We start from the raw sequence: 13242 nt of genomic DNA on the forward strand, positions 1-13242 counted from the left end.
TTTTTTTTTTTTTTTGTTCTGTTTCCTAAACTCTCTCAGATAGGAATTGTAAACTTTAATAATTTCAACTGGGCAAAGCTTAGCTCAAGCTGGGAACAGCATTTGCTGAAGGAAAGTCGATTAGCTTCAGCTAAAGTGAACCTGTGTTGCTTCCAGCTGAGCGAGGAGAAATGGGGGGGGCGGGAGGGGAGAGCTAACAAGTGACAACTGGAGGGAATCTGTCCTTGTCTGCTCCCTCAGGAACACGTTTCAGTGACTCATCACTCAGTGCTGAGGCCTGTGGAGAACATGCCACCTCATTACCTTCCAGAGCAGCTGGTGGTGCAAGCATGTTAGATAAATTTCTTACTTGGGAGTTGACCTCTTTTTTTTGTTCTTTACTTCATGGTCTTTTGCAATTTTTTTTAAAGAAATGAATTCAATTTTGTCTTTTGGCACAAGCCTGGAGACACTCCCAGGGTTTTGGTTTTTGGCATTTCCTGGGGGTAGCACAGGGAATCCATACCACAGCTTTAACAGACACATCATAGTTTTACCTCTTTTCAAAAGTGGTTGCGTGCACGTTGAAGGTCCTGAAAGAAGTAACATTTGTTGCGTGATCTGCCCTTGAAAGCACTCGAGAGCTGTGCCCTGACAGAAGAGCATGGCTGAAGAGCACTTTACAAGTGCCTTGCAACACTCATTTAATGAGGGTTCAGATGAAGGTGCTCCAAAGCAGAGCACCTTTATTAACTTCTGCTTGTCCCTTTGTGGGAGCATCTGGTGCTGTCATCAGGATGGGAGGGGGATGAAGGCAGGGGATGAAGGTCTGTTCTGGGGCTTGCCCACTTTGCACTGGAAGGGAAGGGGGAGGGTGCTCCAATCTGCCCCCTCCCCCTCCAGGGCAAGCTGGGCAAACCCCAGAATGGAGCTGCCTCCCCTGCTTTCTCCCCCTCCCATCCTGACAACAGCACTGGACTGGGGGCGGGGACAGGGCTGGGAGAGAAGAGGCAGAAACACAGCTCGAAAGTGAGGCTTGATTTCTCTCTGCCCCTGCCCTGACCAAACAGCAAATACCTTTTGGGTTGGGGGAGGAGGAAGGTCCCTGTAACTCATGGTGCTTTCTGTGAAGCACTATGAGTTACAGCGGGGAGCAGCTTCCTGAAGCAGCTTTTCTTTTTTAGAACTGAGGAAGCCAGACTTTCTCCTGTTGTTTTAAATGTGGCTGTAGTTTATACTACCATTGTTGTCACAGGGAATGCCAGACTGATTGAAAAATCTCATGCTGCTTAGCATACTATGGTAGCACTGCAAAATGCGTCAGGTTGCGTCATGCAGGTGGCACAGTTACTTCTGTCTGTTTTATTCTCCTAAACCTCCCCATTCTTACCAGCAGGAATGTCTGAAATACTGCAGATGCTGAGATGGTGTAGCTACGTTTTATATACCTTAAATAAAGGCTAAAACAATACATTCATATAGCTACTTTTACATATCGCTTTGCAGGAGTGAACGTGATTGATTGATTGATTGAATAGTCTCTCCAGCCATTGTTGTGTTTTAGAGGCTAGCAGTGAAATTCTGACTCTAGTGAAGTCACTGGCAAAAATCCCATTAACTTCACTTAGGATTTCACCCTAGATACCTGTTTTTTTGTGGCGGTCATTCAACTCAGAGCCCCATTGACTTCAGGAAGGCTACTTTTGGCTCACATTGTTATATTGTCACTCAGACTGAATTGGTCTGTGTTGCAGTGAAATCTGTAAAAGCTGAATGGGAGACACAACTGTAATGCAGCCTGATTTGCTTGCTTAGTCTAATATGTCACATTTTTCCACCAGCTCAACCCTTAAAGAATCTGTTTATGTTACTGAAGCAAAGCCTTGCTATCACCCTTCCACTGACTGTGGTTTTGAAAAGCAGAGACATAGCTGTGTCTGTCTGAAGGGAATGAATGTATTGTCCTATAATATGTACTTAGAGCTATGTCTGCCTTCGATTAATTGGATTACAGAAAGACATGGCGTAGCCTGAGCAGAGCCTTAAGTTTTGCTTGGCTCACATACAAGAGAGCTGCCAGATCTAAAAAGGTGACAGGAATGTGAGAGTCCCTAACGAGTGCAACAGATCTTGTTGAGAAATAAGAAAGGTTGCTCACAATGCTGTATTCACTTCGTACAGTGAAAGGCAACATTAGCTCTGTCTTTCATCTGAGACTGAAGGGGCAGTTCTAGCCACAGAATGAAAATGAAATCACTGTTTGCAAATACAGGGCTCACTGCAGCATCCTGTTGTATTTGGTGTTGAACACTGGAAGTCAGGGGGGAGCTGCATGCTTGTGTGAGAACTGGGAGCAAGGCTGTTTCACTAGAGGATTTTAGGGTGGAAAGATTTGTTATTATTAACATTTATCTTATGGTAGCACTTAGACACGATGACTGAGAACTGGGCCCCATTGTGCTAAGCACTGAATGTGCTCATAGTAAATGACAGTTCCTGCTTAGGAGAGCTTACAGAGTAAAAGGCAAGACATGACAAACAAAAAAGTGGGCAAGGCAAGGTAGGAGGAGACAGGGCAGCAGAAATAATAGGCTGTCCTAGCAACAATAATAGCAGAAACAATGAGCTATTTTATTTTAGGCTATTGGGTAAGCATTTATTTTATTAGCCATTGAAACTAAATAAGAAATGTGTTTGGTTGCAACTGCTGGGTAAATGCATGGCAATTATTATGTAATTACAGAGAAAGGTATACCATTTATGCATACTGAAAGAAAATGTTGCCTGGCAAACTACAGACTGCAAGGTAATTTTAATGTAAGCATACATAATTGTTATGTAATTTGCAAGACTCGATAACCATGCAGCTGCTTTAAGCTCACAATGGTCACAGCAGTAACTGCATCATTGCTGGTTGGGTTTTATTAAATTAGAAGTTAAAAACTGGATTCTTATCGAAAGTGTGAATGCATTAATCAAGAACGATGCATTTTGTACGTAAGGCATCTTGTTTTGGAAAGAAAAGGGCTACAAATAAATTTATTTACAAATAAAAACGAGCCTGCCATAGTGCTGCTGTGGGCATGCTGGGAAATACTAAGGTACACTGCCTACCATAAGGGAGGTTGGACCTGCTGGAAGTCCAGGTTATCTGTTTCCAGTTGGTTGGGTCAGGTGATGCTAGCTTGGGTTTGGGGTTTCATATAGAAGAAAGACTGCTTAATTGAGAGACAGATACCTTCAAGGGAGGTAGAGCCATGAGAAAGTCATGAACTGAGACATTAGCAGCACCAGGAAAAGAAAGCAGAATCCCTGGCTTCTCTTTTTCAGCTCTAACTGAACCAACATTTTGTCCCTAACAAAGAAGAAAAAAAAATTGGCTAAAATCCTAGAACCTGGACACCCTACCAATGATATTTCCAAACGAAATCGTCTTCTGCAGTACATATGGAAAACAACACCTGAAAAAACTAAACTTTACATAACCAAAAGGAAAACCTAATTAAATAGTTTACAGTTTTATACTATTGATGTCTTGAGGACAAAGGGATGAGACACTGGATGTCTTTTGTACAGTTAGTAAGATTTTCTTCCAGGCCCCCATAATGATGATTTTATCTTCAATGACCAAGCTTTAAATGGGTTGGCTGAGTAAAGATGGATTTGGCGTCATGCCAGTTTGCTTTGCCAGGTGTGTATTAGAAGCCCCGAACAGGTATCAAGCAACAAAAAGGGAGAATGGATTTTTCTCACCGCTGTCAGGTTGTTCTGTCTTGGCAAGAAGCCTCTGCCTTGCTGGGAGCTGACATTTGGTTTAAAAGGAGGAGGAGGAAGCTTAAGCTCTTTCCAGACTGGCTCTGGGAGTAAGCAGGCACGTCTGTGATGTATGTGGGGGGATAGCAGTGAAAAGGTCCATTAATTATATTGCACCAAAAAGCAATCCATCAAATAATGTGAGGTTTAGCAAGCGCATGGTGGTTGCAGTTCTCTCAGAGCCTAGAAAATCCTGCAGTCCTTATTCAGGCAAAGCTCTAGGACTTTGGGACTGGGTCCTCAGTGGCTGTACAAGTGTCCAATTCTGGTACTTGCAAAACAGGCTTTGTAATATAAATGAGACTCTTGGTGCATCAGAAAAGATTAACTTGGCTCTCAGCAAGGGCCAGCTCTTGTGAATGAAGCTTTTGTAGTGGCTTTGTTTGCTTATTCCTGGATTTGGGGCAGGGAAGTCAGCAGAAGCCATGTGCTTATAATTGTGGCAGCCTTGGCAAGTCAACAGCTAGGGAACCTGGTGTTTCCTTTGCAGTTCGAATTCTCCCTCTTTTCCTCGTTTTCCCCTACTTCCTTCAACAAACTACGTTGTATTAGTTGGGTGGGGTGGGCATGTTGGAGGGGGGGACGGGGGAAGAGTTCACACCTAGCTCTCAACTGGCACTAAAAGCATTCAGAGCCAACGGTCTGGTTTGGCCTATTCTTGACGTTGAAGGTAGGTCAAAACATCCTCAACCAGGGACCAGGGAATGCAGATTTGGCGTTCCAGGACTCTCACTGAAGCATTTCTCTAACCGTTTTGCTCATCTAATGTACCTGAAATGCCTTTAAATGAATCTCAGCTGTCCCAAAGCTTGTAGAACATCATATTCCCTGAGTGGAAAAATTTCCATTTGCCAGTCCTGCAGTAACGGGGGACAGGATGGAAAGAAATGGGAGTTCTTTCTTGTTCTGTAAAGAGTGATACAAAGGTTGAGGGGGACATCTTCAGCTGGCCTCAATGGGAGCTGCAGCTGGGGCTGTAGTGACTGGCACCAGCAGTTGAGGCCCACACTGTCTTTTGTTTGGATATTGATCCTTCCATTCCTGAATTATTTTCAACAACTCTCAGAACATGTCATTATACTTATGTTCCTTATCAGTTCATATCTTGCACAGCTTTACGTGGCTTTATATTCAGCTAGTATTACAGATTCCTTCTGCCCATTTAAATTGTATATGAAGATACCTGAATCAAATGGGTTTATTTCAGGAAAATTATTCCAATAATTTCATTTTGATAGAGCCTGATTCTGCACTCTTTAGGGTAGCAAAACACCTGTTGTCTTCAGTGTTAATTTATAGCAGGGGCAGATAATTATTCTGGCTGGAGGGCCGCTTAACAAATTTGGTGAGCTGTCGAGGGCCTCATGAATATTCCCGCCCCTTGACCATTGCCCCACCCCCCGGTAGCCATATTGAGACCATAAGTCCTGTCCCCTAACCCCTGATTTTTGCCATCCCTCTCCTTATCCGCTGGAACTATTCCTTTTGGGAAAAGGGGGTTGCCATCTTGGAACCAGAAAAAAACAAATCATACACTAAAAGTCAAACACCTACTATAACATATATTATTTTTTTACAACAAATATTTCTCGTGATTTGTGTTTTTGGACTGTATATAGAGGAGATTGTGTAATAACTGAAAATTAAAGCGTTACTCTTGTGAGTGGGGTGTGGCTGTGTGTGGGGGGCGTAGGGTATGTTGGGGGGTGTATATGTGGGGGCAGGGTGTGGGTGTGTGAGGTTTGTGGGGTGTGAGCACCCCCCACTCATGCCCCACATGGCACGCAGCTCCCACTACAGTCTGCAGCAGCAGACAGGGGTGCTCGGGGCACTGGTGTCCAGTGTCACATCTCTGGGCAGCGCTGGGCGGGGCGGAAAGGAGTGCAGCCTGCCCCACCTGCCTCAACTGCAGGGGCTCTGGATCGTGTGCATGCAGCTCCTGCACTCGCGCTGCACTGGACCCAGTGTTGCACTGGACCCAGCTGCCTTCTCTGCCCTCTGCCATGCTGGAAGTGGAAGGGAGCCTTGGCCCTTGCTTCCCCACTGGTTGGAGCCGTGTGACGCGGGGCAACAGTGCCTGCATGGGGCATGAGCATCCTGAGTGCCCCTGCCTGCTCCTGCAGCCCACAGTGGGGCTGCATGTGTGCAGGGGGTCCACACACCCCTACCCTCCCTCACACCCACACCCTGCCTAGCTGAGCTCCATGCTCCCACCGCTTCCCGGGTGCGGGCTCCGCACTGCCACCAGCTCCACACTCCCTGCCCCAACCCAGCTGCAACTCTCCTTCACCCTTGCCATTTCCCTACCTGCTGCCTGGAGCAAGCGGGATGCTGGGGAAGCCAAGCAGGTCCTCCTGGGGCGGCTGCAACAGCATCAGCGGCCGCCCTGCCTAGAAGCTGCTGCTGGCTGGGCCCTTCCATCCACAAGGGTGGGAGCAAGGTGCAGCAAGGCGCGTTGGGGATGGGGGGTGGGGTATACATGGGTGGTTCGCTCCCACCCTTGTGGGTGGAAGGGCTGGGTGGGGTAAAATTAGTGCGTGGGTGGCCGTGGGCTGGATGAAAGTACCTGACAGGCCAGATCCAGCCCACAGGTTGTATTTTGCCTGCCCCTGGTTTACAACGTAGTGGAGATGAACTGCGGGGTTTATCTCTTAGTGATTTAATTGGCCTTTCAATATTGCTTTTACCTGGGCCACAAGAAAGTGGAACAGCTGCCGTCAGTGTGACTGAAATGAAGTACATTCATTTTTTTCTGCTTCTGTGCTGGAGAGTGTGTAGTTTCTCTGTTGATTGCATCTAGGAAAACACACTTTGGCAGTCCTGCTCTCTTCTCTAAGGAGCACCTGTCATCTCTTAGTTGAGCTAGTGGGCCAGAAGGAGGAACAGGGAATGGATAATGATGTGCAGCGAAGACCATGGGGAAGTTACCTTTCCAACAGCACAGTCATCCAAAGCAATCCAAAATAAAATCCCCCACAACCCTCCAGAGCCCTCTGCTGTGCACTAAACCCTGCACAATAAATAGATAACTACTGTACTGATCAAAGGCCAGCTTTACCTAGATAAGACTTAATCTACTTTACCATCAATATGTAAGCATAATTCCTGTTATCTTAAAAGTAGAGCTAAGCAAATATGTCAACAGAAGAGTCGATACGTGCTTGCCTCTGTTTTTGGTTTTTGGTTTTTAAAACCCAACAGAAAACATTGACAGGCCTAATTTCAAGAGATGAGGGAAAGTCAAGCCCTGAGGGAAAAGGCCTGGTGTCTATGTTCCTGTCTGAGATTGCGGCAGGGGTGTGCTCCTCAGATGGGTGGGACTGAAAATGGTTGTAAATGCATTATGGGCTGGTTCTCTGGCCAAGACACTGAGGTGAAATTTAGATCTGGGTTCAGTTTTCAGCTCTCTCTCTCTCTCTCACCCTTTAATCTCTCTGTGCCTCAGCTGCTGACTGAAAAATGGGGATAATAATTCGTCCCTTTTCCAATCTCCTGTGTGTTTAGATGACAAACTCATAAAGCAAGGGCCATCGTTATGGTGGTAGGGGGGAATCTTTACTGTATGTGTGCGCCAAGTGCGGCCCCCATACAGCAGTCCCCATGGCCAGTCATAATTCTTTGTTAGGCTATTTTATTAAACGTGAATGGACTCAGAAAGCAAAACAGTGAGTGCTGTGTCCTCACTCCAAGTCCATGCATGTGCCTGTACACGTGCAGTCCAGTTCCTACTTGCAGTTTTGCTGAGAAATTACATCTGGTCAAAGCACATCCCACTGGTGGCAGCCCCCTGTGGGAAAACGCCCCTTGCAAGTGGCCCTCAATAGAGTTAGCATTGTGCCCTTCTGTGCATGTTAACAAATATATCGAGTCACGTCCCATCCCTCTCTCTCACTGAAATGCTCTTCCTTGATCATGTTGAGCATCCGCAAACATGGGTTTAATTTCAGGTAGGCGATTCCCACACTTCCACATAGATTGCTAGAACTCAGCTTTGCCTTTCCCACAAATGCTTTAGCTGTAAATGCTGATGCTGGGCAAAGAAATTCATGTGATTGAAGGAAAAAATCTTCCCCAGGGCTACAAGTGGGCACAATGGGTGGGCATATGAGAGTAAAACATTACCTGAAAGTATGCCTTTGCCTTAGTTTAATGGAAAGAGTGCTCCTTAACTGCAGGGACAGCCCATGCTAAGCTTTTGGCTCTTCACAAAGGCTTATTACTTTGCTTTCTACAGTTCTTCATGCCTCTAGTAGCAGATCTGAAATAGGCACGACTTCATTCAAAGGTGCTTCTTAGAAAACTTGGAAACAGACAGCTCCTAACCAGTTCCACCCATGATTCAGTTAGAGTACAGGTATGTTGCAAAGAAGACAGCACGGCTCAAGAGTTCCCGTGCATTGCTGTCCATCCATTTAGCCTATGTGTAGTAAACCAGCCTTTGCTATGCTGCAAACAATAGACAAAACATTGGGACTGGCATAATGTTATGCAGTGAGGTGAATTAAGCACCTTACCTGGCATGCCCATAAGTGGAGCGCACTGCATAATGCTAAAGAGCCTGATTTTCAGATACAGATTGTCAGAATTTCTGAATTAACCACTTCTGACTTCCTTGTGCCTCCCTCTAAGTCTCAGGCAATAACAGGAACATCTAGGCTAAGTACAGGCATTTGGGGAGGTTAAATTTGGTTCAGAATGGCTGTCTGATATACACTTGGCTTGTACCAGAGCCAACCTGACACTTACAGACCTGGTCTCAGTGACCGGCAGTCAGTCTAAACCTGTAACTGTACAGAAGATCCATGCATACAGACTGGTCTAAAAATTGCAGAACCCAGTTTAAGACAAACCTGGGTCTCTGAATAGGGTTACCATATTTCCAGTTCCAAAAAAAGGTGACACCTGTTGGGGGAACACCTCACTCCCAACCCGCAGCCCCCTGTCCCTGCTGCTGCCCCTCACTCCCAACCCACAGTCCCTCACCCTTCCAAGCTGAGCTGGTGCCCCTTAGTCCCAACCCGCAGCCCCCCAGTCCCTGCTGCTGACCGTCACTCCTGCCTTGCAGACCTCTGGCCCTGCTGGTGCCCCTCACTCCCAACCGAAAGTTTCCCACCCCAGGCCATGTTGGTGCCCCTCACTCCTGGCTTGCAGCCCCTGTCCCTGCTGGTGCCCCTTACTCCGAGCTTGCAGCCCCTGGCCCTGCCAGTGCCCCTCACTCCTGACCCGCAGCCCCCTGCTCTGCCCAGCCCTACTGGAGGGGCCCCCCAGCTGCCCCTGTCCCAACTGGACTGGAGTGCAGCAGCTCTGATTCATGCATGCAGTGGTGGACTGAGTTTGGCCCTAGTGCGTGTGGGAGGGAAGAGGGGATGCCTATTGCAACCCCTAACCTGAGCTGGGGCTCCAGCAGTGTGCCAGGTGACCTGGCCACACTCCCTGTGGGCAGTGTCTCCTGGCCAACCCAGGCCCGCAAGCACAGGCACTGGCCCTGGTGCTGCCAGCCTGGCCCCGGAGCTCCCCACTGCCCTCAAAGGCCCCCGCCCACCCACCCCCTTTCCCCATTGGAGGGGCAGGTGCCTGTCCTGCTGCAAGCCTGCTGCAGACTTACCTGCATCCAGCTGCCGAGGCTGCTTCCACCCCCCCTTGCCTGGTTACATGCTGGCCACTTGTGTGTGCATGTGCAGATCCACATGCGCCCACTGCTTCCACTTGCCCTCCCCCTGCTCCCACCACCGAAGCACAGCAAAATCCAAGACATTGGTTCATATTTAAAAAAAACACCCAGACGGAGATTGGAGGGTCAAAAAAGAAGACATGTCCACAAAAACCTGGACGTATGGTAACCTTATTTATAAGTATCAGACTTATTTCATAGATTTCATAGACATTAGGGCTGGAAGGGACCTTGGAAGATCATCGAGTGCAGCCCCCTGACCCAGGGGCAGGAAGTCAGCTGGGGTTATGGGATCCCAGCAAGAAAAACAGCTAGGTTTCTCCTGAAGGCATTCAAAGTAGGTGCATGAACCACCTCCGATGGCAGGCTGTTCCAGACCTTGGGGGCTCGGACAGTAAAGAAATTCTTCCTTGTGTCCAGCCTGAAACGGTCTTGCAGGAGTTTATAACCATTTGAACTTGTCACCCCTTGGGGTGTTCTGGTGAACAACCGTTCCCCCATATCTTGGTGGTCACCCCTTATAAACTTATAGGTGGCCATCAGATCACCCCTGAGCCTGCGCTTTTCCAGGCTGAAGAGTCCCATGGCTCTCAGCCTGTCGTCGTAAGGTCTGTCTTCCTGACCTCTGATCATGTGTATGGCTCTTCTCTGGACTCTCTCAAGCTTCTCCACGTCCTTTTTGAATTGCAGAGCCCAAAACTGGATGCAGTACTCCAGCTGCGGCCTCACCAAGGCTGAGTACAAGGGGAGAATGACATCCTGGGATTTGCTTGAGAAGCATCTATGGATGCAAGCCAAGGTTTTGGTCACTTTACTAGCCGCAGCATCACATTGAAGGCTCGTGTTCATCTTGTGGTCAGTCCTGACCCCCAAGTCCCTCTCGTCCATAGGGCTAGTCAGCGTAGTGCTGCGGAGCCTATAAACATGCTGCAGGTTTTTCCTCCCTGGGATTGCTCTTTTAATGCCCCCATACCTGTAATGGGCTATTTTTTGTCCCCTTGTTCCTTCTCCCCCACACGGAAGCCAGCTCTCTCAACCCCCATCCCCCCAAAAAGTGGCTCTGGGTGCAGCCGCTTTTATCAGCATTCAGTGCTGCCAGAGCCAAGCAAGTAAGCCCTGGTGGGGGGGAGTGGCAGGAGGGATGGGGGGTGTAGGTTCTCTGTGAGGGGGACCCCACCCTACTCGTGGGTCATGGCTGCCCCCCCAACCCATTGTGGGTCAGGCCTGCCCCCTTCCACCCACAGGTCACACCTGCCCCCCAAACCTCATGGATCATGCCTCCCTACCCCCAATCCCCTCCAACCTGCTGGACCCTCCAACCCTCCATTAGCCCACCCATCCCTGATAGTGAGCAGCCATTTTGGACCAATTTAACCTCTCCCTAACACTCCCGAATGTATGTAGTTAGCCCTAGTGACCAGCCAGCTCTCATACGGCAAAGTATTATTTATTCAGATCAAAAATATTTCAGGGAAAAAAAAAACATTCTTAAAGTAACAGCCATGCTAGACGTGAGCCTGGCAGCCTGATTACCTGCAACTGCAAGTGAAGTCCGGTGGAGCTGTGTTGAGCCAGTGCATCTGAAAACCAAACCTTGTGAGCGAGATTTTCCAAGTTGCCCAGGACTGGTTTCAAATATTCAAGCTCTCCAAGGGGGAAGCCAGAATTTTAAAAGAACTCGGATCCTGTGTGACATTTTGGACCTAGTTTTTCCCAAAGAACTCAACACCTAATATGCTGCATCAAGCTCTTGAAGAACTGGTGGCTTGTTTAGTGGACCTGAGCTTGTTGGAAGATCTGGTCCAGCATTAGCGAGGTGATCTCTTTGGGAAACGGAGACCTACGTAGCTTGCTCAAGGTCACAGAGCAAATCTATCCAGATTAGTAAAGAAAGCTCAGGAGCTCTGACTCCAGTCCCTACTCTGGCCACTATTTTAAATGCACAAGGTGTAAATGAGAAGTGGCAGCAGCCTGCTCCTCTTAAATGTACCCTCGTGTTGCATCTGTTTCCCTTAAGATGTTCTTGGGGTTGGTAGGCAGTCTGCTTTAAACCGGCAGAGAAGACTTGTTTTAAGGAACAGCCTTCCATTTTAAGTTCTGGCTGGCGCTGTTGCTGCAGCTTTCTTGATTGTGAGTTAAATCATTTCCCCACTACAGGACTGATGTGAGGCTAATACTAAGCAGGTTCTCCAGCAGCGCCATATGGATTGCTTTGCCCTTGAATGGTAGCGGCCTTCTGTTTTCATCAAATGGAGCTCATCACCAGTGTCAGTAAATAACGTGACATGCCATTGTGTGGCAAATATTTATTTATAAATAGGGTTTTGGAGACTTGATAATGTCTTAACGGGGTTCCAGGAGTTGTAGGACTCTTTTTTCAAAGAGGTTCAAGAACAGTCTCCTGTTTTTCTGCTGGTAATTAGTATAGATACAGCCATTCCCAAATGATTGCTTCTAACCAACAAAGAAAGCCTCAGTCGTGCCTGAAAAGTGGAGGCGTTTAGAAACAAGGGTGTGTTTAGTGCTTTTCAAAAGTGCTGGCTTATCTCCCTGAAAGCAGTATGGTGCTGGGTGCTGTACAAGACCGTGCAAAGAACAGAATGATGTGCCCTGTCCCTGGATGATTAGCAAGAAGTGACGTAGCTGACTGGCGGAGGTGTAGGAAAGAGCTCTTTGCTGAGCGTACCTCAAGGTTAGTGTGCCATGCAGTGTCCAGTAGCAGCTGCAGGCATCGCACCAGATTAGGTCTCTCCTGAATCCTCACCTTCTCTCTCCAGTCCTACTCACCATGCTAGACAACTAAGTTGTTGAAAAAGTGCAGCCTGCGAAGGGCTGTTCCCCACAGCCTGTTGTTCTGCTGCAGATATTGCAGCGTTCTACAGCAAGGGTACTCAACCTCCAGCCCATGGAGCCATAGATATGCAGCCCACGGGGCTCCCCACCGTTTGGGAAATTTGGTGGCAGGGGAACGGTGGCAGATTGGATATCCGGTCTTCCTGTTTGCATCTATGCAGCGAACAGTTGACAAACCTGCGGTGTTTTAGGGAGAAAATCATTACTTATTCAGCTACATAGCATGCTACCCTCCTCCACTGCCAAATTCCCAAATGCTGAGCACTGTGCAGTGGCTTGGGGCTGAGTCGTACCCCCCTCCACCCACCCCATGGCTGGATTAGTCTGGGCCATGCCCTTCCCCGTGGGTGAGATGGGACTGGGCCATGCTCTCTCCTCCCATGCAGCTGGCTTGGGACTGGGCCACTTTTCCTCCCCACATGGGGCTGGACCGTGCCTCAACCCCACTGTGGGGTGGGGCAGAGCTGGGCCACACTTTCTTTCCCCCACACGGCTGGGCCAGGCCCCCCCCCATGGGACCAGGTTTGCGCCAAGATACCCCCTGCCCCCTTCTGCGGGGGCGGGGACTGTCACAACTGCCCTATGCTGGATTGGGACCGTTGGCCGGATCTGGCCCATGGATAGGCTGGGCACTGCCCATGTAGCCCACCAGCCAAAAATGTTGAGCACTACTATTGTACAGTAATGTTGCATCCACTATTGTTATGATCGTGGTACTGCAGCACATTGGCCCATCCAGGCAGGCAAGGTAGGGCTGTGCGAAGCTTTGGGTGGTGATTCAGTTTGGAGGAGATTCGGCCCGATTCAGTAGCCAAATCTGAATCAAATCAGGGGACCAATTTAAAGGTCCAAATTGATTCAAAGCTCTCCGAATCTTTGGCAAAGATTCAGAGAGCTTTGATGATTCGGGCAGACCCCATTGGCTG

At 48.4% G+C, this 13242-nt stretch overlaps 1 protein-coding gene across 1 annotated transcript in view; it reads left to right on the forward strand.

The window, feature by feature from the left end:
* CAMKK1 (calcium/calmodulin dependent protein kinase kinase 1) overlaps positions 1 to 13242 on the forward strand; it is a 169958-nt gene that overhangs the window by 83557 nt on the left and 73159 nt on the right. The gene's annotated exons all lie outside the window — the stretch shown is intronic.

This window comes from Gavialis gangeticus, unplaced genomic scaffold (assembly GCF_001723915.1).
Source record: "Gavialis gangeticus isolate Ggan-Ray unplaced genomic scaffold, GavGan_comp1, whole genome shotgun sequence".
NCBI lineage: Eukaryota > Metazoa > Chordata > Crocodylia > Gavialidae > Gavialis > Gavialis gangeticus.